Source organism: Carlito syrichta, unplaced genomic scaffold, assembly GCF_000164805.1.
Source record: "Carlito syrichta isolate Samal-C Ts95f unplaced genomic scaffold, Tarsius_syrichta-2.0.1 Scaffold315405, whole genome shotgun sequence".
NCBI classification, from domain to species: domain Eukaryota; kingdom Metazoa; phylum Chordata; class Mammalia; order Primates; family Tarsiidae; genus Carlito; species Carlito syrichta.
This window is the reverse complement of record NW_007259501.1, coordinates 189,213-212,343: the sequence shown is the minus strand read 5'-3', so window position 1 is coordinate 212,343 and position 23,131 is coordinate 189,213. Positions and strand designations below refer to the sequence as shown.

Here is a 23,131-nt window from a genome sequence, read left to right as displayed (position 1 = left end):
TTCTATTTTAACATTTTTATTGTGAAATAAATTGCCAACTCTGTACGTCTACTATTTCCTTTTCCTAGCATAACTTGTACAAAACAGAAAAAATACAGCTCTGTGTTTTTGTTTTTTCTTTCCATTTTAGCCATTCTGATAAGGGTACAATGGTATATTGTGGTGGTTTAAAATTTTTTTAAATATTTATTTATTTATTTTTTAGTTCATGTCTTTTATTAACTCATACACAATTACTTCTCTTCTGGTTTGTTGAAGCAATAAGTCAGACAATATTTGCCACAGTAATGTCTGTCAAAGTGACTGGCTGGCCATAAAAACTCCAGCACCACATTCATCTGAAGGGCACTCCTGACCAGGGCACCTGATTTTGCCATTCTCATTCACCTTATAGTACTTCAGGACAGCCAGCTTAACCTTCTTTATCTTATGCTTATTCTTCTTGGGAGTTGTATAAGACTTCTTCCTTTTCTTAGCACCACCACGAAGTCTCAACACAAAATGAAGAGTAGACTCCTGTTGAATGTTGTAGTCAGACAGAGTACATCCATCTTCCAGTTGCTTGCCAGCAAAGATCAGTCTTTGCTAATCTGGAGGAATTCTTTCCTTATCCTGTATCTTGGCCTTTACATTTTCTATTGTATCCGAGGGTTCAGCCTCGAGAGTGATGGTCTTCCCCATAAGGGTTTTCACGAAAATCTGCGTCTTGGCGGTGATCCCACCTGAGGGTGAGGGAAAGGACGAGATGAGTTAGACTTAGGGACACAGGGCAGAGTGACTGATAAGGCGTGGGCCGGAGAGCGGCCGCAGTCCACACAATGGTTTTAAATAAAAAAAAAATTTTTTGATCATTAATGAGACTATCTTTTGACAAGTTTATTGGCTACTCAAATTTTCTCTTTTCATGAAGTTCCTGCTCAAGTCTCTTGTCCAATTTTCTCTTGGGTTGTGCATCTTGTCTTATTGATGTAGGTGTTTAGGTGTTCCTTGTATATTTTAGGCAAAAGCTCCATTTGGTTATACATGCTGCAAGTATTTCATCTCATTCTGTGGCTTACTTTTCACTTGTTTCTCAGATGTCTTTTGTTTCCAAAATTTCTTGATTCTGATAATTTTTTTGTTTTATCATCCTTTTTCTTTTTTCAGCTAGTGCTTTTCCTATTTCAAAGTTATGAGGATTGTCTCCTATACTATTTTAAATACTGTCTGCACCAAGGATATATTTGGTTTTAGTTAGGTGAAGTCTAGGAACACCTCAGAAAAACACTTTAAATGTATAAAATAAAATATATAGGATTAAAAAGGAAGCTAGTGTTACTGAAATGCAGTTGTTAAGATATTTTCAATAATTTTAATGTAGTGATTTGTATGCTTTTTGTTAAAACATTAAATACCAATTTCTAGCAATGGATCTAATAATGACAATTATTTTGAAGTAAGGTTGAGCATAATTGAGGTACAAAGAAATCTGTAACATCTGTAGTGTGACCTGAAAGTACCTATGACTGTGGTGATGCCAATTGGACACATACTGCTATCACTACTGTGGATTGTTGTCTATATTCATAACTGAAGGAAATAGTACATTTGAGCTAAATGTTGGTAAAAATAGACATACATTTTTTTCCCTTATCCAAGTTTATAAACTTTCTGAATTCTGGCTGTGAATTCTTTGGGGGACTATAGACAGGCACTAGATTAAGAACTCTTTTTCTAGAAGCTTCATTTTTTACTTTTGTCATGCAATTCCATAATCCATTTGGAACTGATATTTGTTGTGGTGTGAGGGGGTAATTAAGTTTCACCTTGTTTCTCCCACATAGATTTCCAACTTCTCTCTCCACTACTAACTGATAAGAACCTCTGTCTTCTACTGCTCTGTGGTATTTTTGTTGTCAGTCAAATATAGGTTGAACACCCCAATCCAAAAATTTGAAATCCAAATTGCTCCAAAGTCTGAAACTTTTTGAGTGCCAACAGTGCTCAAAAGGAATGCTCACTAGAACATTTTAAAGTTTTGGATTAGAAATGCTCAACCAGTAAGTATATAATGCAAATATTCTAAAATCTGAAAAAATTCCCAAGTCTAAAACACTCATGGTTTCAAGCATTTTGGATCAGGGATGTTCAACCTGTACACATACAGGTGGATCTGTTTTGGACTCTGTTTTATTTTATTGGTCTATTTGTTTTGGCAAAAATTCATATTGTCTTAATTATTACCGATTTAAAATAAGACTTGATATCTGGTAGAGCAAGTGCTCTAGTTTGTTCTCCTACTTGAATATTTTCTTAGCTTCATTTGATCCTTCACGTTTCTACACAGATTTTAGAACCAGATTGTGAAGTACCATACAAGCCAAACCAAACCAATCCAAGTCAAACCAAACCAAAACAAAACAAGACAACTATCGTCAAAACAATAATGACTGTCAGGTCCGGTGTGGTGGTCGCACCTCTAATTCTAACACTTTGCGGAGTTGAGGAGGGAGGATTGCTTGAACCCAGAAGTTCAAGACCAACTTGGGCAACATAGAGACACCTCGTCTCTACAAAAAAATAAAAAAATTAGATGGGTGTGCTGGCACATGCCTGTAGTTCCAATTACTTAGGAGACTGAAGTGGGAGGATTGCCAGAACTCAGGAGGTTGAGGGTGCAGTGAGCTGGGATTGTGCCACTGTACTCCAACCTGGGTGACAGAATAAGACCTTGTCTCACAAAAAAAAACCAGAAAGCAAAAAAACACCAAAACCATTGACCTGAATCTACAGTTCAGTCATATCAACCTCCCCTACGCGGGCAGTTTCCCTTATCATTAATATTGCATTAGTGTGAGACATTTGTTACAATTAATGAATCACTATTGATATATTATTATTAGCTAAAATACAAGCTTTCATTAAGAATTACTCTTTGCTTTGTATAGTTCTATTGTTTTTATTTTAATTTGGGTCTCACTCTGTTGCCCAGGCTGGAGTGCAGTGGCACAATCTCGGCTCACTGCAGCCTTGACCTCCTAGGTTCAGGTGATCCTTCAGCCTCAGCCTTCCAAGTAGCTGAAACCACAGGTGCGTGCCACCATGCCTAGCTAATTTTTGTATTTTTTTTTAGAGAAGAGATCTCACTATGTTGCTCAGACTGGTCTCGAACTCCAGGGCTCAAGAGATCTTCCCACCTCAGCCTCCCAAAGTGGTTGAATTACAAGTATGAGCTTGTTTTGACAAATGCATGTGTCATGAATCTACCATCACACACACTATCACAGAGAATAGTTTCAGTGCCTCAAGAATCTCATGCGTTTCACCTATTTATCATTTCTCCTCTTCCCCCAAACCCCAGGCAACCACCAACATTTTTATTCTCTGTAGTTTTGCTTTTTTCAGACATCATGCATCTAGATCCTCGGGTAGCCTTTTCAGACTGACTTCTTTTACTTAGCCACACTGTTTTCCACAGAGACTTTGCTAGTACACTCCCACCAATAGTGTAGAAGTGTTCCCTTTTTGCCACATCCTCTCCAGCATCTGTTATTTTTTGAGTTATTAATGATGGCTCTTCTGATTGGAGTTAGGTGGTATCTCAGTGTAGTTTTAATTTGCATTTCTTTGATGACTAGTGAGGCTGAACATTTTTTCATGTATCTGTTGGCTGCTTGTATGTCTTCTTTTGAGAACTGTCTATTCATATTTTTTGTCCGCTTTGTAACGGGGCTGTTTCTTTTTCTTTTCAGTATGTTTGATTTCCTTGTAGATCCTAAATGTTAGGCCTTTGTCAGACATAGAGTTGGCAAATATTTTTTCCTAGTCTGTGGCCTGTCTCCCTGCTCTCTTGATGGTTTCTTTGGCTTTGCAGAAGCCTGTCAATTTGATGAGGTCCCACTTGTCTATCTTATCTCTTATGGCATGGGCACTTAGGGTTTTGATCAGGAATTGGTTGCCAGTTCCAATTTCCATAAGGGTGTCTCCTGCATTTTCTAAGGTTCTTACAGTTTGAGGTTTTACGTTTAGGTCTCTGATCTATTTAGAGTTGATTTTTGTGTAGGGGATAGGTAGGGGTCCTGTTTCAATCTTCTGCATGTGATCAACCAGTTTTCCCAGCACCATTTACTGAATAGGTTTTCCTCTCCCCAGTGGTTGGTGGTGGAGGCTTTGTTGAAGATACTTTTCAATTCCCTAATAGCATCTGATGTTGATAGGCCTTTCATATGTTTATTTATAATCTGTGCATCTTTTTTGGTAAAGTTTCTGTCCAGATCTTTTGTCCACTATTTAGCTGGATTTTTGTTGTTGTTGTTGTTGTTGAGCTCAAGAGCTCTGTGTATATTTTGGATACATGCTCTACAAATTTTTCTCCCGGTCTGTGGCATATCTATTGATTTTCTTAAACTCTTAATCTCTTTAACATAGTTTTTGTTTGCTTTTTGCTTACAATTTTGTATATTCTTTCTTAGTTATACTCTTGGGTGTTTAATTATTTTGATGCTATTCAAAGGGTATTATTTCAAATTGTTTTAAAAATAATAGTATTATGTTATTACAAATTTGTCAGTTTATTGCTGACACAGAAATCCCATTACATTTTATATATGCACCTGAAGTCCTGTTTATAATAATTTATTTGTAGATTCTGTGTGTAAATAATGGCAAGTATTTTCACTTTACAAACTTACATCTTTTAAAAATACTTTCTTGCCTTGCAAAACTGGTTAGGACCTCCAGCATAATGTTAACGCAAAGGTATACTTCTTTCATTCTTAAAAGGAAAGCCTCCAACATTTCACCATTAATATGATGTGGACTATATGTGGTACATTACAAAATACAGTCACAAATTTCTATTATCTCCATATACATGCTCCTTTGCAGTGAAACTTTTTACTCCTCCCATCAGGAGGCAGGGTCTATTTACCTACCTTTCCAGAATCAGAGCTGGCTTTGTGACTCCATTAAAAGAATGTGGCATAAATGACGTGTGAATTCCACAGCCTAGGTCTCAAGAAGACTAGAAGCTTCTGCTCTGACTTTCTGGAACACTGTCATTGTCATGTCAAGAACCCTGGCTAGCCTCCCTGAAGATAAGACACAGTGGAGAAAGGCCTACCTCTCTAGCTGTCAAAGCAGGCGTCCACTGCCAGGCCTGTGAATGAGATTGTCTTGGATCAGCAAGACCGTCTTGAGCCCTGTTGTGCCATCAGATGCAGCTTCATGAGTGACCTCAAACAGCATTCAAGGAAGCCAAAGAAAATAAAGCAAATTGTGACCCAAGCCAAAGGGTTGACCCACAAAACCTAGAGCAAATAAATTGGCTTTGTTTTGAAGCATTAAATTGTGAAGTAGTTAATTATGCAGCAAAAGATAATTGATGGTTTTACAAAATGCTATTTTTATTGCATTAACAAATTTTCCTTGATTACAGGTGTGCTAAAAAAAATCAAATCAAGGTAGGAGCTAATTCTATTAAATGCATTTTTCATCATCTGTTGAGAGGATCATTTTTATATGATGAATTTCATCAGTTGATTTTTTTCAATATTAAACTAACTGTGCATTTTTAGATTAAACTGAACTTAGTGGTACCCTATTATCTTTTTTATATATTGCAGGATTTCACATTATAATATTTTGTTCAGAATTTTTGCATGTAAGTTTATGAATGAAGTTGGTCTGTAATCTTTTTTGTAATGTGTTAGGTTTTGATATCAACATTATACTGGCCTCATGAAATACCTGTGGAGTGTGCCTTTTTATCCTATTTTCTACATGAGTTTTTTAAATAATTGAGATGATTACTTTCTGAAATGTTTGGGAGAATTCATCAACAACATCATCTAGGCCAGAAATTGTCATTATAAAAGGGTTTTTAATTTATAAATGTGAATTCAATTTCTTTTCTAGTTTTAGTAAAATTAAACCAATTTGTATTCTTGTGTCAGTCTTGATAGGTTGCATTTTCTAGGAATTTGTCAGCAAAAAAAATTTTTCATAATGTGTTCTTACTATCTCCACCCAGATTCATAGAAGTATAATTAGCAAACAAAATTTATGTATATTTTAGATATATAACATTATGTTTTAAAAAAGATATCTATGAATTTTTCTCATTATCTTTTTAATGTTTACAAAATATGTGGGGATGTTCTTCTGCCTCCATTTTCTTTTATTCTTTTTTTGAGACAGGGTTTCACTCTGCCACTCAGGCTGGAGCACAGTTGCACAATCATGACTCACCATGGCTTTGAACTCCCAGACTCACGCAATCCTCCTGCCTCAGCCTACCATGTAGATGGGAATACAGGCGCAAGTCACTATGCCCATCTAATTTGTCTATTTTTTGTAGAGACAGAGGTCTCGTTTTGTTGCTCCGGCTGGTCTTCTGCCTTGGCCTCCCAAAGTGCTGGGATTATGGGCTTGAGCCACTGTGCCTGGTTCATTTTCCTTTATTCTTGACCTTGGTTTTGGCTACTCTTCCTTTTCTTTTTCTTGAAAAGTCATGCAGAGAGTTATATATATTATTAGTCATTTCAGTGCCTTGTTGACCTTCCCTATTATATATTTGTTTTCTGTTTTTATTAATTCCTGCTCCAATGCTTATTATTTACTTCATTCTATTTTGTTTTAGTTTAATTTGATTTTTTTCTAAGTAATCTTTTGTTTGTTGATAGTGAGCTTTTTTTTTTTTCTTCTAAGATATGCTTTTTAGGATATAAATATTCCTCTAAGCACAGCTGCATCCTACAAGTTTTAATGTTTTAATTTTCTGTGCCATGCAATTCAAAACATTTAACTCTCTCCAATGTGATTTCTTCTTGAATATTAGTTGTTTAAAAGTGTAGTGCTTCATTTCCAAACATATGGGGGATTTTTCTTATTGATTTCTTTCTTAATGCATTGTGGTCAGAAAGCATACTCTTTATTTCTTTACTCTTTTGGAATTAATCGTGACTTGCTTTATTCCCACAAATTAGTCACTATTGATCATATATAGCAATATCAGTTGTTTGTTCATAGACCATCTTTTTACTTTCAATCTTTCTGTTTCCTTAATATATTAGATATGTTTCTGGTAAACAACAGCTGGCTGTTTTAGGTATTTAAGAAATCTAATCTGGTAGTCTTTTTCTAAACTGGAGCATTTAGTTTATTTATACTTATTGCAATTACTGATATATTTGAGTTTAACCCTTTACCTGTTTAGAAAAAAAAATACAGCTCGCTGTTGCAGTCACTGAATTTACATAAACATGATCTTTGAGGCTGAAGCAAATCTGACTTGCTTTCAATGTGAAAATAAAATATAAAAACTTCTTGGAGTTATTTCTAAACAAAAATTTCCTCTAACCCTTACAAGAATTACTTTGAAAAAAATTCCTATATTTTGCAATTTTTTTTTTAAATCTTGAGGCAAATATTGCAGCCACAGTCACCACTGATGCTTTAAAACAAATAAGATTGTATTATTTTTAAATTTAAAAAATTGTTTTTTGAGTCAGAGTCTAACTCTGTCGCCCAGACTGGAGTGCAGTGGCCACTCCCGGCCACCGCAGCCTCAACCTGCTGGGCTCCGGTGATCCTTCCGCCTCAGCCTTCTGAGTAGTGGGAATTACAGGCAAGCACTACCACGCCCAGCTAATTTTTTTATTTATTGTAGAGATGAGGGTTCACCAAGTTGCCCAGGCGGGTATCGAACTCACAGGCTAGGGCAATTCACTCACCTCGTCCTCCCAAAGCGTGGGATTAAGGTTGAGCCACCGAGCCCGGCCTGTAGTATTGTTTTATACAGTAAATATCCACTTAGGTTCACATAGTTATCATTTTCATTATTCCTTATTGTTTCCTCACAGTCCACCTTCCATCTGGGCTTCCTTTCTTTCTGAACACAGTTTTAGTAATTCCCTTAGAGTAAATCTGCCAGTCAAAAATTCTCATGATTTTTTTTTGTCTATAAATGTTTAAATTTCACATTTATTTGTAAATAATAATTATGTTAGGTAAAGAATTATAGGGTACCAATTATTGTACCTTTTCCTCCAATTATTTATTCTTTGTGAAGAATTTTAAACCTACAGAGTAGTGCAATGAATAGTCACATATCTTTTACTTCCTTCAGCATGTTTTTCTAAAAAAAGCAGGGCTTTCTTCTACATAAGCACAGTATTATTACCACATCCAAGAAATTGAATATTATGAATTAATATTTTCTAACAGTCAATATTTTCTGGTGTCCTTTAAAATGTCTATTGAGTGTGTTTATGTGTGTTCTGAAGTCCAAGATTCAATCAAGAATGATATAATTCCATTTAGTGGTAAGATTAACTGCATTAATGATAAGATTAATTAATCCCCATGCTTTGGGAGTCTGAGGTGAGAGATTTAGGCTAAGCATTTTTGCAGGAAAACTGGTGTCGTGTGTTCTCATTGTGTCAGAATGATTTCCCTATGTGATTAATAAGTAACCTATGGGATCTCTGGGGTGATAATTTGGGACCATATGAATATTCACGTCCCTAAAGCTTTCACCAAATTGTTTTAGCAACCAATAATGACCCTTATCTAGATCAGTTATTACCATGGGGATTGTCAAATGTAATTTTCTAACTTTTTTTTTTGAGGTCTCTCTCTGTTGCCCTGACTGAAGTGCACTGGCAAGATCACAGGTTACCACAGTCTCGACTTTCTGGGTTCAGGTGCTCCTTCTGCCTCAGCCTCCCAGTAGCTGGGACTACAGGCTACCAGGCCTGGCAAATTTTTTAATTTTTTTGTAGAGACAAGGTCTTTCTATGTTGCCCAGGTTGGTTTTGAACTCTTGGAGTCAAGCAGTCCTCTTACCTCAGACTCCCAAAGCTGGGATTATAGGCATGAGCCATCATGCTTGCCCTAGGTTTTTATTTTTAAGGTTAATTTGTGTATCTTTTTAGATACATTCTCTGTTCATGTCATTTGCCTATTTTTAAAACTTGAGTTTTTGGTGTTTATTTCTTTGATTTTTAAGCGTTGTCTATAGAGAAATTTGCCTATTATCTTTTGTAAACATTTTCTCTCACTTTGTCATTTGTTCTTTTGATTTTTTATTATGATTTTGTTTTTGATATGCAAAAGTTCTTAAAAAATATATTGAGATATATCAAAATTAAAAAAAGAAAACTTCATCTGGTATTTGGGTCATAGTTAGATCAGCTTTTCCCACATCTGTATTAAAGGAATTCACCTACTGTTTTTTTCTAGTACTTCTGTTTAACTTTTTAAAAAAATTTTTGGATATTTGATCCATTTGGAGTTTCTTCTTGTGTATCTAATAAGATATGGATCTAATCTTATCATCTGCCAAAAGACTATTGACTTGTTTCAAAATTATTTCTTCAAGCAGGCATATTTTCCTAGTAATTTGAGATGCTACATGTATTATATTCTGATTTCATATGCTCTTGGGTCTGCTTCTGGATCTTGAACTAGCTCTACACCAGTATTGTTTTACTTTTTTCTACTGTTAGTAGTCTCTAATAGTCCTCTTTTTGACAGAATTTCCAAGAATCATATGCAGCTTAAATTTTCCATGTGACCCTTAGAAGCAACTTATCTAGCTCCAAAAATAAAATTGTTAATATTTCTATTTGGATCATTTTAAATTTGTAAATTATCTTGGGGAGGATTGATGTATTTATAATTTTGAGTTATACTATCCAAGAACAAAGGATGTCTTCCTATTTATTCATGTCCATTTTTGTATTTGAAATATATTTTAAAATGTTCCTCATGTAGACTTTACATACAGACATACCTTGCTTTACTGTGTCTCACTTGATTGAACTTTGCAGATATTGTGTTCTTTCCAAATTGAAACGTGTGGCCATCTTTTGTCAAGCACCCCTGTTGGCACCATTTTCCCAACAGAATGTGCTCACTTCATGTCTCTCTGGCAATTTTGGTAATTCTCACAATATTTCAAACTTTTCATTATTATTAATTCTGTTACAGTGATCTGTACCAGTGATCTTTGATCTTTGTAGTACCCCAAAGATGACAAACTTCATAAATGCTCCACTAACTGGCCATCCCTCCATCTGTCTCTCCTCAGGCCTCTCTGTTCTCTGAGACACAACAATATTAAAATTAGGCCAGTAAGTAACCAAGATAAAAGAAGAGTTGCATATCTCTCGTGTGAAATCAAAATCTAGAAATGATTCGACTTAGTAAGGAAGGCATGCCAAAAGCTGAGACAGGCTGAAAGCTAGGCCCCTAGTACCAAACAGCCAAGTTGCAATGCGAAGGAACAGTTCTTCAAGGAAATTAAAAGTGCTACTCTAGTGAACGCAGGAATGATAAGCAGCAAATGCTGATGTAAAAGTTGCAGCAAGGTATCCACAAGATCTACATAACCTCATTGATGAAGGTGGCTACATTAAATAACAGATTTTCAATGTAGATGAAACAAACTTCTATTGGAAGAAGATGCCATCTAGGACTTTCATAGTGAGAGAGAAGTCAATGCCTAACTTCAAAGCTTACTTGATTCCTTTTACAGATGGTTTGTTATTAGCGCATAAAAATACCACTGATTTTTGTATGTTGATTTTGTATCCTGCAACTTAACTCATTTATTTGTTCTAACAATCTTTTGGTGGAGTTGTTAGTGTTTTCTGTATATATGATCATGTTATGCACAAACAGGGACAATCTTACATTTTCCTTTCTAGGATGCTCTTTTGTTTTTTTCACTTGTCTAATTGCTTGGCTAGAACTTTCAGAATTATGTAGAATGAAAGTGATAAAAGTGGGCATCCTTTTCTTAGATCTTAGAGGAAAAGTTTTCCATTTTTCCCCATTCAGCATCATGTTAGCTGTAAATTTGTCTTATATGACCTTTATTGTGTTGAGGTGCACTTCTTCTATATCTAATTTGTTAACAAATTTTACCATGAAGGAGCATTAAATTTTACCAAATACATTTATGAGGGGGATTCCCCCCACAAAAATCAGGGTTATTTTTTGGAGAGAGGGCCCCTTGTAGTACAGGCTTCCCCTGTTAGGCGAGTGCTCTAGGAACCAATTGGCATCAGTGTACCAGCTATTAATAGCATTGTTGTGAGAGGCTGTGTTTGGCTTCAGTGAATATTTTTTCCAGAAATTCTTTCAATGCACTTGCCCATTTCCTGACTGGTAATTTACCAGCGCACCTGCCCACACTGTGCTGAATGTTCAACAATTTTTGACCCCAAATGACATGACCCCTGTGCCCCACCCTCTGTAATCACAAAATCTCTCCCCAAACGACCATTTTTTTTGTATCTTCAGATGAAAAAAGTCTTCAAAGGGAAACATTTTGCCAATGTGGAAGAGGTGAAAGAAAAAACAGCAGAAGTATTAAAAGGCTTCAAAATTGATAAGTTCAAAAATTGTTTTGAGCAGTGGAAAAGGGGGTCTTGATAGATGTATTGCATCAAATGGAGAGTACTTTGAAGGTGATTGAAATTTAAACATGTAAGAACAAATATACAATTTTTTAATAGATAAATTCTGAGTCTTATTTAGTTCCCCCTCATATTGAAATTATCCTATGGTTTTTGTTCTTTATTCTATTAATGTGACATATCACATTTTTTGATTTATATATGTTGAACCATCTTTGCATTCCTGGGATGAATCCCACTACATCATGGTGAATGATGTTTTTAATGTGTTGTTGTGTTTGGTTTGCTAGTATTTGGTTGAGGATTTTTTCATCTATGTTCATCAAGAATATTGTCTTGTAATTCTCTTTTTTTGTTATTGTGTCTTTGTCTAATTTTAATATCAGAGTAATACTGGTCTCATTAAATGGCTTTGAAAGTATTTTCTCCTCCTCAATTAAAAAAAAATTTGAGTAGAATTGGTATTAATTCCTTTTTAAATGTTTGCTAAAATTCAGCAGTATATTCATCAGGTCTTGAACTTTTCAGTGTTTGGAGACTTTTTTTTCCCATATAGAAAGCATTTTTTAATGAGTTTAAAAAATGTGCATATATCACTAAGCCTCAATGGTTCTATGACACAATATATATCTGCTTTCTACATATGCAAATGAGAATTTTAACTTTTTCAGATTTCAAAGCCAGTTAATGGAGCTAGCACTTGGACTTGTCAAGTCTAGTTGATCCCTTCATGATATTAGCTTCCTCTAAAAACACCATAAAGTTGAAACTTTTGTTCTCTGAGATAGCTTTTGTTTTAACTTTTAATTTTTTTATTTTAAAGATGTGGGGTACAATTCAGGGTTAGGTATGTGAATGTTCATTATGCAGGTACCCTTGTTGATGAGGTGTGCCCTCTCTCCCCCAGCAGATTTCCACTACTGCCAATTCTGCATGCCCCTCCCCCGCCCCAGCAGTTTCCTGCTACTGCCAATCTTTATCTTATAGTATGATAATTAGTCAAGGTTCACTTATAAGCAAGAACATGCGATACTCAGTTCTTTGTTTCTGTGATATATCGCTCAGTATTATAGACTCTAAGTCCACTCAGGTTGCTGTGAAGTTCATGATTTTGTCCATCTTTATGGCTGCATATATACCGTGTACATATCGTGTGGTACATATATCGTGTATATATTCCACATTTTATTTTATCCAGTCCTCTTTCAATGGGTAGCATGATTGGTTCCATGTTCTTGCTATTGTGACTAATGCTGCAATAAACATATATGTGCAGCTACCTTTTTCATAGAGTTACTTAAGTTTCTCTGGGTATATTCCCAGTAGGGGGATTGTGGGGCCATATGGAAGGTTGATTTTTAGATCTTTTAGGAAGATTGTCACACTGTTTTCCACAGAGTCTGTACGAATTTACACTCCCACTAACAGTGTAGAAATGTTCCCTTTTTGCTGTATCCTCTCCAGCATCTATTGTTTTTTGAGCTATTTATGATGGCCATCCTGACTGGAGTTAGGTGGTATGTCAGTAATTTTAATTTGCATTTCTTTGATGACTAGTGAGGCTGATCATTTTTTCATGTATCTGTTGGTTGCTTGTATGTCGTTTTTTTGTCTATTGATATCTTTTGCCCACTTTGTAATGGGCCTTTTTTTTTCCAGCACGTTTGTGTTTCCTGTAGATCCTAGATGTTAGGCCTTTGGCAGACTAATAGTTGGCAAATATTTTTTCCCAGCCCACAGACTGGGAAGATTTTTTATTACAACTTTGATCTTGTTTTTTGTTGCTGATCTGTTTAGGTTTTCTGTTTTTTCATGATTTAGTCTTGGCTTGTATCTTAGAGTTCATCTATTTTGTCTAGGTTTTCCAGTTTCTGGTTGTATAGTTGTTCATAATAGTTGCTGGTGATTCTTTGTATTTCTGTGTTATAAGTTGTCATGTCTCCTTTTTCATTTCTGATTTTATTTGAATATTTTCTTTTTTTCTTAGTTTAGCTAAAGGTTTGTTGATGTTTTTTTTTTGAGTTAGAGTCTCACTCTTGTCACCCAGACTGGAGTGCAGTGGCCTCTCCCGGCCACTGTAGCCTCGACCTGCTGGGCTCCGGTGATCCTTCCGCCTCAGCCTTCCAAGTAGCTGGAACTACAGGCGTGCGCTACTATGCCCAGCTAATTTTTTGATTTATTGTAGACATGAGGTCTCATCAAGTTGCCCAGGTGGGTCTCGAACCCGCGGGCTCAGGCAATCCACTCACCTCAGCCACCCAAAGCACGGGATTACAGGCTGAGTCACCGAGTCTGGCTAGGGTTTGTTGATTTTGTTTGTCATTTAGAAAAACCAGCTCTTTCTTTTGTTGACTTTTTGTATATTTTTTATTCTCTATTTCATTTATTTTTGGTCTGATCTTTATTATTTCTTTCCTTTTACTTATTTTGGTCTTGCTTTTCTAGTTCCTTGAGGTATAACATTAGGTTGTTTGTTTGAGATCTTTCTACTTTTTGATATGGGCATTTATTGCTATACACTTCCCTCTTACCACTGATTTTGCTATATCCATAGGATGTGGTATTTTTGTTTTCACTTGTCTCAATACATTTTTAAATTTTCTTTTAAATTTTTTCGTGAACTTATTGGTTGTTCATGAACATGTTCAATCTTCATATATTTGTACAGTTTTCAAAGATCCCCATTCCCCTGTTATTGATTTTTGGTTTTATTCCATTGTGGTTGGAAAAGATACTTGATCTGATTTCAGTTTTTAAAAATGTATTAAGACTTGTTTTTTTGGCCTAACATATGGTCTATTCTGGATAATATTTCATGTGCTGTTTGAAAAATGTGTATTTTGTCACTGTTGGGTGAAATGTTTTGTAAATGTCTGTTAGGTACGTAATTCTTATTTTTTTGTTCCTATGTATTTCATCTTTTCTTATTTATTACATAGTTTAATTAGTTATTGTTTGAGTACATAAAGATATTGATATTTAAATGTTAATTTTATAACATGATATTTTATTGACTTTGTTTTAGCTTATAAAAATCATTTATTCTCTTGTGTTTTCCAGGTATACAATGATATATTGTGCAAACAGTTAATTTTACTTTTTTATTTGGAACTTTTAATGCCTCAATTGTTTTCTCTTGTCTAATTGCTTTGACTAATGTACCCAACTGAATGTTAACTAGTAGTGGATGTCATATATTTTTTTTTATTTCTTAGATTAGTACAAATTCTTCTAGTGTTTTTCTATTAAATAACATGATGGTTTAGAATTAAATAAGTTACTCAGTAGTTTTATCTTTCTGTTTTGTTAAATATTTCAGTTTTAAAACCAGTGTTTTATACTTAGCCATTAGTATTTATATTGAATGAGTGATTATAGAATTTTATTTATCATAGGATTTCTCTAAATATATGCAGATAATTAATTGATTTAGTACAAGTTAACAATATATGAATGAATTTCTTCATATTGTGCCGTCATTACATGCTTAGAATAAATTCTTTTTGTTCATGCTGCTATGGATATGTACTTATATTTTATTTAGAAATTTTCATCAATATTCACAAGACAGGTGTATAGGCTTGTTTATGCTATCTTTATCAGTTTGGGGTATCATTGTTTTACTGGTTTCATAAAATATTGTGAGGTTTTTCTTTTTGCCCTTCTGTTTTTAGATCATTATATGTAGACTTTTGATTGTCTGGTCTTTAGGTATTGGGTATTTTTCTCCTAGAAAATTTTCAGTCTTGAACTTTTTTTAAAATGGAACAATTATTTGACAAATTTTTAGTATATTCTATGGAAATTTGCTGGTTGGTACTTTCTAACATTACTAGGGTAAATGTAAATTGTATTCTAGAAAGTTATATGCTCACACTCATCTTGGTTTTCCAATTTGCTTGTATAGAGTTGTGCAAAGTAGTCCCTATGCTTTTGAAAATTTTATCTCTTTTTCTGGTTATTGCTCCTTTGCCATTTCTTATTTTGTGTATTTTTCCTTTATTTTCTTTTCAATAAATTTCCCAGCTATTTTGCTTATAATGGTGATTTTTTTTCCTCAATGAAACAACATTTTGGTTTGCTCATTAGTTGCATTATTTCTCATTTTCTACCACACTCTTTTATCATTTTCATCCTTTTTTGGTTTATATTTTTCTCTAGATTTGTAAAGGTTGCAATTTAATTCTTATCATTTTATTCTGTAACTTTGTTGTACTGTTGTTAACTACGGATATTAGCTTTTCTCTAATCATTTAATTGTATTGCAGATATTTCAGTATTTAGTGTTATCTTTATCATATGCTGGACATTCTGCAATTTCAGTCTTTTTTTACTTTTCACATGTGTTGTTTAATAGAGGGGTCTTTAAAAAACATTTCTGATGGATTTAAAATTGCTATTCATTTCTACTTAGAAGTTGCATGGAGCTTACCAAGATTTTCTCTGTGCTCTAATAAGATATGGTAAATCTCTGACATTGATTCATGTAGAATCATGTGCTTGAGAAAAAGTTGACATCACAAGAAGCTTCATATGTATATGAACACTTCAATATGTACCCAAAGTAGCATCTTAATAATTATTGTTCAGTACAAAGACAATTACTTATTATCTTAGTTCAGGCTGTGTCATAGTCCATTCCTGCTATTATAACAAATGTCATAGACTGGATACATTATAAGCAACACAAATTTATTTTTCACAGCTCTGGAGGCTGGGAAGTTCAAGATCAAGGTGCCAGCAGCTTTAGTGTATTGTCAAGGACTTGTCTCTGCTTCTAAGATGGCACCTTATTACTGTATCCTCTGGAAGGGACAAATGATGTGTTTTCACATGGCAGAAGGGATGGAAAGGGAAAAAAAAATGACCTAGTTGGTTTTTTCCAGTCCTTTTATAAAGTTACGAATCTTCTTCATGAGGGCTTCACTCTCATGACTTAAATCACATTCTAAAGTTCCCAACTCTTACTACTATCACATTATGGTTATTATCATATGAATTTGGTAGGGGGTGGAAACACATGGTGACCATAGTAGCCTGTTGTAACTAAAAACCATTGATTGGGTGATTTAAACAATAATCATTTATTTCTCACAGTTCTAGAGGCTGAGCAGTCCAAAATAAAGATGCCAGCAGATTTGGTCTCTTGTGAGGGCTCTCTGCTTTGTTTGCAGACATTTTCTTGCTATACTCTCACATGGCAGAAAAAGAGTGAGAGAGTGAGAGAAACTGGGGGTGGGTGGAGAGAGAGGGGAGAAAGGGGAAAGAGGACAGAGGGAGAAGGGAGAGAGGGGAGAGAGGAAAAAGGGGAGAGAGGGGAGAAAGGAAAAAGAGGAGAAAGAGGAGAAAGGAGAGAGAAAGAAGAGAGGAGAGAGGAGACAGAGAGAGATCTTCTTTGTCATAATTCTTTTTATAAGGGCAGTAATCACATTCTGAAGGGCTAATTACTCCCCAAAGTTTCCACCTTTTTTTTTTTTTTGGAATTGGAGTCTCACCCTGTCGCCCAGACTGGAGTGCAGTGGCCGCTCCCGGCCACCGCAACCTCGACCTGCTGGGCTCCGGTGATCCTTCCGCCTCAGCTTTCCGAGTAGCTGGAACTACAGGCACGCGCCAGATGCCCAGCTAATTTTTTTTTAACTTATTGTAGAGATGAGGGCTCGCCAAGCTGTCCAGGCAGATCTCGAACCCGCAGGCTCAGGCAACCCACTCACCTCAGCCTCCCAAATCGTGGGATTACAGGCTGAGGCACTGAACCCGGCTAGGTTCCATCTTTAAATACCCTCACACTGGGTGGAAAAGGGACATAGTTCATAGCACATTTTTTCCCCACTTGTTTTACCTTAGACTGAGAATACTGTCCACAATCTCTTATTATTAATGTATTTTTGTCTACTCTGTTTCTTTTGTAATCTGTTTCACTATAGAGATTACTTGTTATTTTCTACATAGGCATTTATAACTGTTGTATCTCATTGTAAATTGTTGCCTTTAGAGTAATAAAACATTTTTCTTTACCATATTTAATATTTTTTGGCTTAAATTTAGCCTTATCCTATATAAGGCTTTCTATTCTTGATTTCATATTGTTTGCATTTGTCTGGTATACGTTTGTCTATTCCTTTATTCTTAGCTTCTCTGAATCACTTTTGATTTTTTTGGTGCATCTATCACTTTTAGCATAGAGTTGGATTTTGTCTTTTGAACCAATTTGAAAGTCATTTTTAAATATAAGTGTTTTATGCCCAGTTACATTTATTGATAGTACTGGTATACTTGTTATATTTGTTGTGTGTATTTTTTTTTTTTTGAATTGGTTCTCACTCCTTTGCCCAGGCTGGAGTACAGAGGCACGCTGCCCTCTCCCCCGCAAATGTTGACCTGATTATCCTTCTGTCTCAACCTTCCAAGTAGCCAGAACTACAGGTGCACGCTACCACGCCTGGCTAATTCTTTTTTAAAAATTTATTGTAGAGATGAGGTCTTGCTTAGTTGCCCAGGTTGGTCTTGAACCCTTGGGCTTAGGCAATCCACTTTTCTCGCTTCCCAAAGTGCTGGGATTACAGGCTGAGTCACTGAGCCTGGCCTGTTGTGTGTATTATGTTATATTTAATGTGTTTGTTTCTTCATGTGATCTGGGTTTTTTTTCTGCTCCTTTTAAGGAAAGTTTTTATGTTTGTTCTATTGGTTACCTTATTACTATTGTATTATATAATGTGTTTAATTCTTAGTTTTCCTTATTTGGGCTTCTATTTGGATTTTCTGTTTCTGATAATGTTTGATTCTCTCATTATCTATGCAATAGTCATTATATCTTTTTCTAATTTCTTCTTTTTTTCTCCCTTGTCTTTCTATTTATTTTCATTGTTTCTACTTTGTCATAACATATAAGGTTTACATATTCTTTTTCCTTTCTTATTCCCACCTTTGTTTTAGTCTTAGACTTATAATTAAATATATTCAATTGTCACCAACCCTTTGCTGATGTTAATTCAGTTACTTTTTGATTATATAAAGCTGAGCCTTTAGAGGCTTCCTTAAAAATGGCTTGTGAGTACAATATTTCTTGAGACTGTGCATATATAAAATAGCCTTGATATTTCAGGGAGAGCTTGGACAGGCATAAAATTCTTCATTCACAGTTTCTTTTCTCCTTTATTGTAAATATTGTGCTATTGATGTCTTGCACTGTGTATTTTTCCTATTGCAATATTTTTTTTTTCTAAACCATATGTCTTTCCTTTGTAGTCACTTGGTCTTTTGTCTAGAAGTACAGCATCACTTTTTTCTTTTAAGTCTAATAATTTTATCGATATTATCTTAGAGATAATTATTCCAAGCTGATTTTTTTGCAGGTATATTATTGGTTCTTTCAGTATGCAGATTCATATTTTTTAATTTATGGAAATTTTACTTACTGTGGTTTTAAATACTTATTTTGTTCCATTAGTTTTTCTTTCCTTCTCTCTAAGGACTCTGGTTATATATTCTGGATTTTCTTTGCCTGTCTTTTATATCCAGTTTTTTCACTTTGATTCTATTTACTTCTGACATTATTTTGTTATTTTATTTGCTTGGCTGTTTTCATTGCTCTCCTTAACTCTCCTTAGTATATTTTCGCTCAAATATATTCTCCTTTTGACATTTTTCATTTAATTTTTATTTTTTGGACCATTTTGTCTTTTTAAAAGTTTCTTCCTGAGTTTTGTCAACTCTTGTTTCACATGTTTCTGTTTTTATGTCTTCTTTGCTTTCTGTTTTAAAAATTTCTCAGTAGAACTTTAAAAACTCTGCAAATGATTACTTAGAGATATTTATTTCAGTTTGATGTGTTGTATTTTATGACTATCTTATGGTAAGAATTTTCATCAACTAAAATATTTGATTCTCATTTTTGTTTTCTCCTAATACTATTTTGTGTGAATGTTGTTTGCCTGTTTTTGCATTTTGAGATATCTTATTTTTTTCATGACAAACACAGTAGGAAGATATGATCAGTGTGGGTGGCTTACCAGATTTCTTAACAATACCTACAGTGCAGGTTTAAGTGTATTTGGAGGGGTGGATAACTTTGTATGTCTTCTGAATTTGAGATTTTTTTTTTTGGTATAGGGCCTTAATTTTCACTGCTTGTAATTCCTTCTTTCTTATGATGCCAAAACTAGAAAGTACTGCCACTACTTTGAAATTAACCCTCATGTCCCAAAAGTAGTACCTTTTTGAGAACCCAATCTGTACTCTTTTTTTTTTTTTTTTGAGTTGGAGTCTCACTCTGTCACCCAGGCTGGAATGCAGTGGCACGCTCATCACCACTGCAGCCTCGACCTCTTGGGCTTAGGCGATCCTTCCACCTCAACCTTCCAAGTAACTGGAACTATAGGTGCATGCTATCACACCTGGCTAATTTTTTTAACTTATTGTAGAGATAAGGTCTTGCCAAGTTGCCCGAGCTGGTCTCGAATCCGTGGGCTCAGGCAATCTGCTCTCCTGGGCCTCCCAAAGTGTTGGGATTATAGGTTAAGCCACTGAGCCACCGAGCCTGGCCATTCACTTTCTTTTTATTATCTGCCTGTTAGAAAAATCTGCCAGGCCTAAGACCAGTTCTAAGTATTTATCCATTTAGCATTGTACTCAATTTCGGTGGGTTGTATGATTTATTTTTTATCTATCACTGTTAATATCATAGTGCATTTTCTTGTTTTATTTATTTTTTTCAGACATTTTTTGTTGCTACTCTAACATATGTCCTGAAACTGGTTGTGCTGGTTTTGAAGTGTTTGTTTTCCAACTCACATGGGATTTTATGTTTGTAATAGTCTTTGTTTTTTACTCATCCCTTGACATAGCTATAAGTGGTTTAATTTGCTCTCCTTGCTTTTGTGTATAGCTTTAGAAATATTTATTAAGAGATTCAGATTTAAGTGACTGACACTATCTTACAAATGCCCTGGAGATTTTTTTTTTTTATTGCTTCAGGGATGTATTTTTTTTATTGTTTTTGGATACTATTGTTTCTGTTTAGAAGTTAGACATCAGACAAAGTGCTGATTGGCTCTATTGACAGTAAATCATCTCTCACTTTCTCTGGGAACTTTAAGTTTTTCTCTTTTCCTTAGTTTTCAGCACTTTTACTATGATAGGCCTACTATTTTCTCATGCTCTTGGTTCATGATGTGTTTTGAATCTACGGCTTGATGTCTTTAATCAGTTTTGACATAATCTCAACTATTATATTTTTAAATATTCAAGTTGACCCAGTTTCTCTCTCCTTTTCTTTTGGAACTCAAGTTACATGTATTTTAGTCCTCATCTCCATATTTTTTAAAACCATTTTATTTCCTTTTATCTTCCTTTCAGATATTTCTTTTTTTCTTGGTATTTCTTCTGACCTGTCTTCATTTTACCATTTCTCTCCTCAGTGTGACTAATATGCTATTAAACCCATTTATTGCGTTCTTAATTTTAGTTATTGTACTTTTCATTTGTAGAATTTGCATGTTCTTATAGGTTCCAATTCTCTGTTGAAATGATCAACATTGTCTTTTCTAGGGTGACCAACCCTCTTGGTTTGCTAGGAATGAAGAACATTCTGGGACGCAGGACTTTTAGTAACCAGACTAGGAAAGTCCCAGACAAATTGAGATGAGTTGGTCATCTAGTTTTGTCTCCTCAAGCATAGTAAGGAGCCTTATTTTAGTGTCTGGTTTGTATAACTTCAACTTATAGAATCTATTTTTATCATTTTTTCCTGCTACTTTTCTTTTATATCTTGTCTTCTTGTATGTTTGGTTGTTTTTAGCTCTGCTAAAAACATATAGTTTCAAAGCGGTTTATAAAAATAACTTGAAGCCTAGAATAAGATTATTCTTCCCCAGAGAAAATCTATGTTTGTCACTGCTAGTTATGTGAGGCCACTGTCATTTTAGGAGGCCTGAGACTTTAGAAAAATGAAATCATTTGAATTCAGTGATGATTTCAAGCTGAGCTAAATCCTCTGCAAGAGCCTGACTACATCAGTTTATTCTTAATTCTAGGATTAACTCTTTGAGTTCTCAAGCAAAGCATTGAGAGTTCTCCAGGTGAATCTCATTTTAAGCCCTAGAGTCCAATCTCTGTTCTACTCATTCTCTTAAGCTATTAAAAATGCCACTTAACCTTTAAGCCATTCCCTCCATTTTTAGCAAATACCCCCAGTTATAAAAAATATAACACATGTTAGTTAATTTTAAAAATCCTTAGCTCCTCTTTTTCAGTGTTAATCAAGAGAGAAAATGGAGAGGAGAGAATCATTAAGTCTATATTCATAGAGTAAATCACTTACAAATTCATTTGTTCTTTAGACTGTTTTCTGTTGTCAGAAAAAAATCTCTTCCTCTCAGAGCTGCCATCATTTTTTCTCTAGTCAGTTCTTAAAGCTGCCAAAAAGTACATAAGGCTAAAAGAGGAGAGATCTGATTATTGCTTTTCTTGGGCCAACACTTGCTTTCTCTTCAGCCTCTCATTGCTATAGGGATTGGGGCAGTCATGAAAATCTCAGCTCTCCTTGGAAGCCCTTTACCTCCCAATTTCAAGTTGATCACATTTCCTGTTTATTCCCTACTGTCTAGCTCCTGAAAGTTACATTTCCTTAAGGCAAAAGAGACAGATTGTGGTCATAGTTTGTTCTGATTAGTACTGGTATCCTTTACTAAAGAAGGTGATGAGTCAACAAAGATTAATCCAATAATTAGAACATGTTGGAAAAGCTTTGTCTTTTGGCCAAAGCTCGAGAAACAGTTGAGGTTTTGGCAAGATTAGAATAATGGCCATCCCTTGAGGCAGCCACGGATTTCTAAAATATGCAAGAAAGTCTCTCTCCTCAGATGAGTTCTTCCAGTAATCTTCCTGTGCCTTCTTTGCAGAAGGGAACAGAGGTACATTTCATGTGGCAGAAGATACTTCAAAGAAGTTGTTTAGACTCAAAAGAATGTGTGTTTGTTTTTGTAACCTCCTGGGTTCTCGTTATGAATTAGAGAGACGGGAAGCACACATTGTTTTTAGGCTTTCTGTAAGTACCACAATTCCTAAGCAATAACAGCTTCTCTTGTCTCACCATCCTGCTTGAGCACATGATGATCTTTTCCATTTCTATAGGTAGCTGAATGCCATCCTTATATATATTGATAGTTAAATTTGAAGAAAAAGATATTTCTTGCATCAATATCCTTCCCAGATTTCTGTTGTCGAGTATTGTCTTAACGAAAATAAAACTTTGGTTTGAAGTCCCTTTCTTAGTGATCTCTGGTTTTGTTTTATGTTTGGTTTAGTTTCATTTCCCTCTTTCCCTCTGCTGTTTAAAACTTAAGTTTATTTAAATGCAGAGAATGCCCTGTTTATTCAACCCAATGATATCTTTCTATGGAAAAGAAAAAAAAAAATCCAGACTGCTTTCATTGCTGTTCCACTGTCTCAGATTAACAGTTTTGTGGTTTGTTTTTTCTCTTTTGTGTGCATTTTTACTTCCAGCTGTGCTGCACACATGAAACTGCTCTGTGGTGAGACTCTTTGGTAAACTATGTGACTTAAATGTTGTTGAACAAACAATTGGTCATCATCTCCCAACCTTAATGAAATAATACTACAATGACTTCTTAAAAAGAAAAGAAGTTAACAGCTGATTTTCCATCCACATAAAATTTGTTTTGGGTGTGTGCTTGTGGGATTTTTGTTTTTGTTAGGGGTAAGAAGTG

The 23,131-nt window shown here is 34.9% G+C and overlaps 1 pseudogene; it reads right to left on the bottom strand.

Annotated features, from left to right (window-relative positions):
- Positions 1 to 233: 233 nt before the first annotated feature.
- LOC103275350 lies at positions 234 to 15,883 on the bottom strand (annotated as a pseudogene).
- Between the last annotated feature and the right edge of the window lie 7,248 nt (positions 15,884 to 23,131).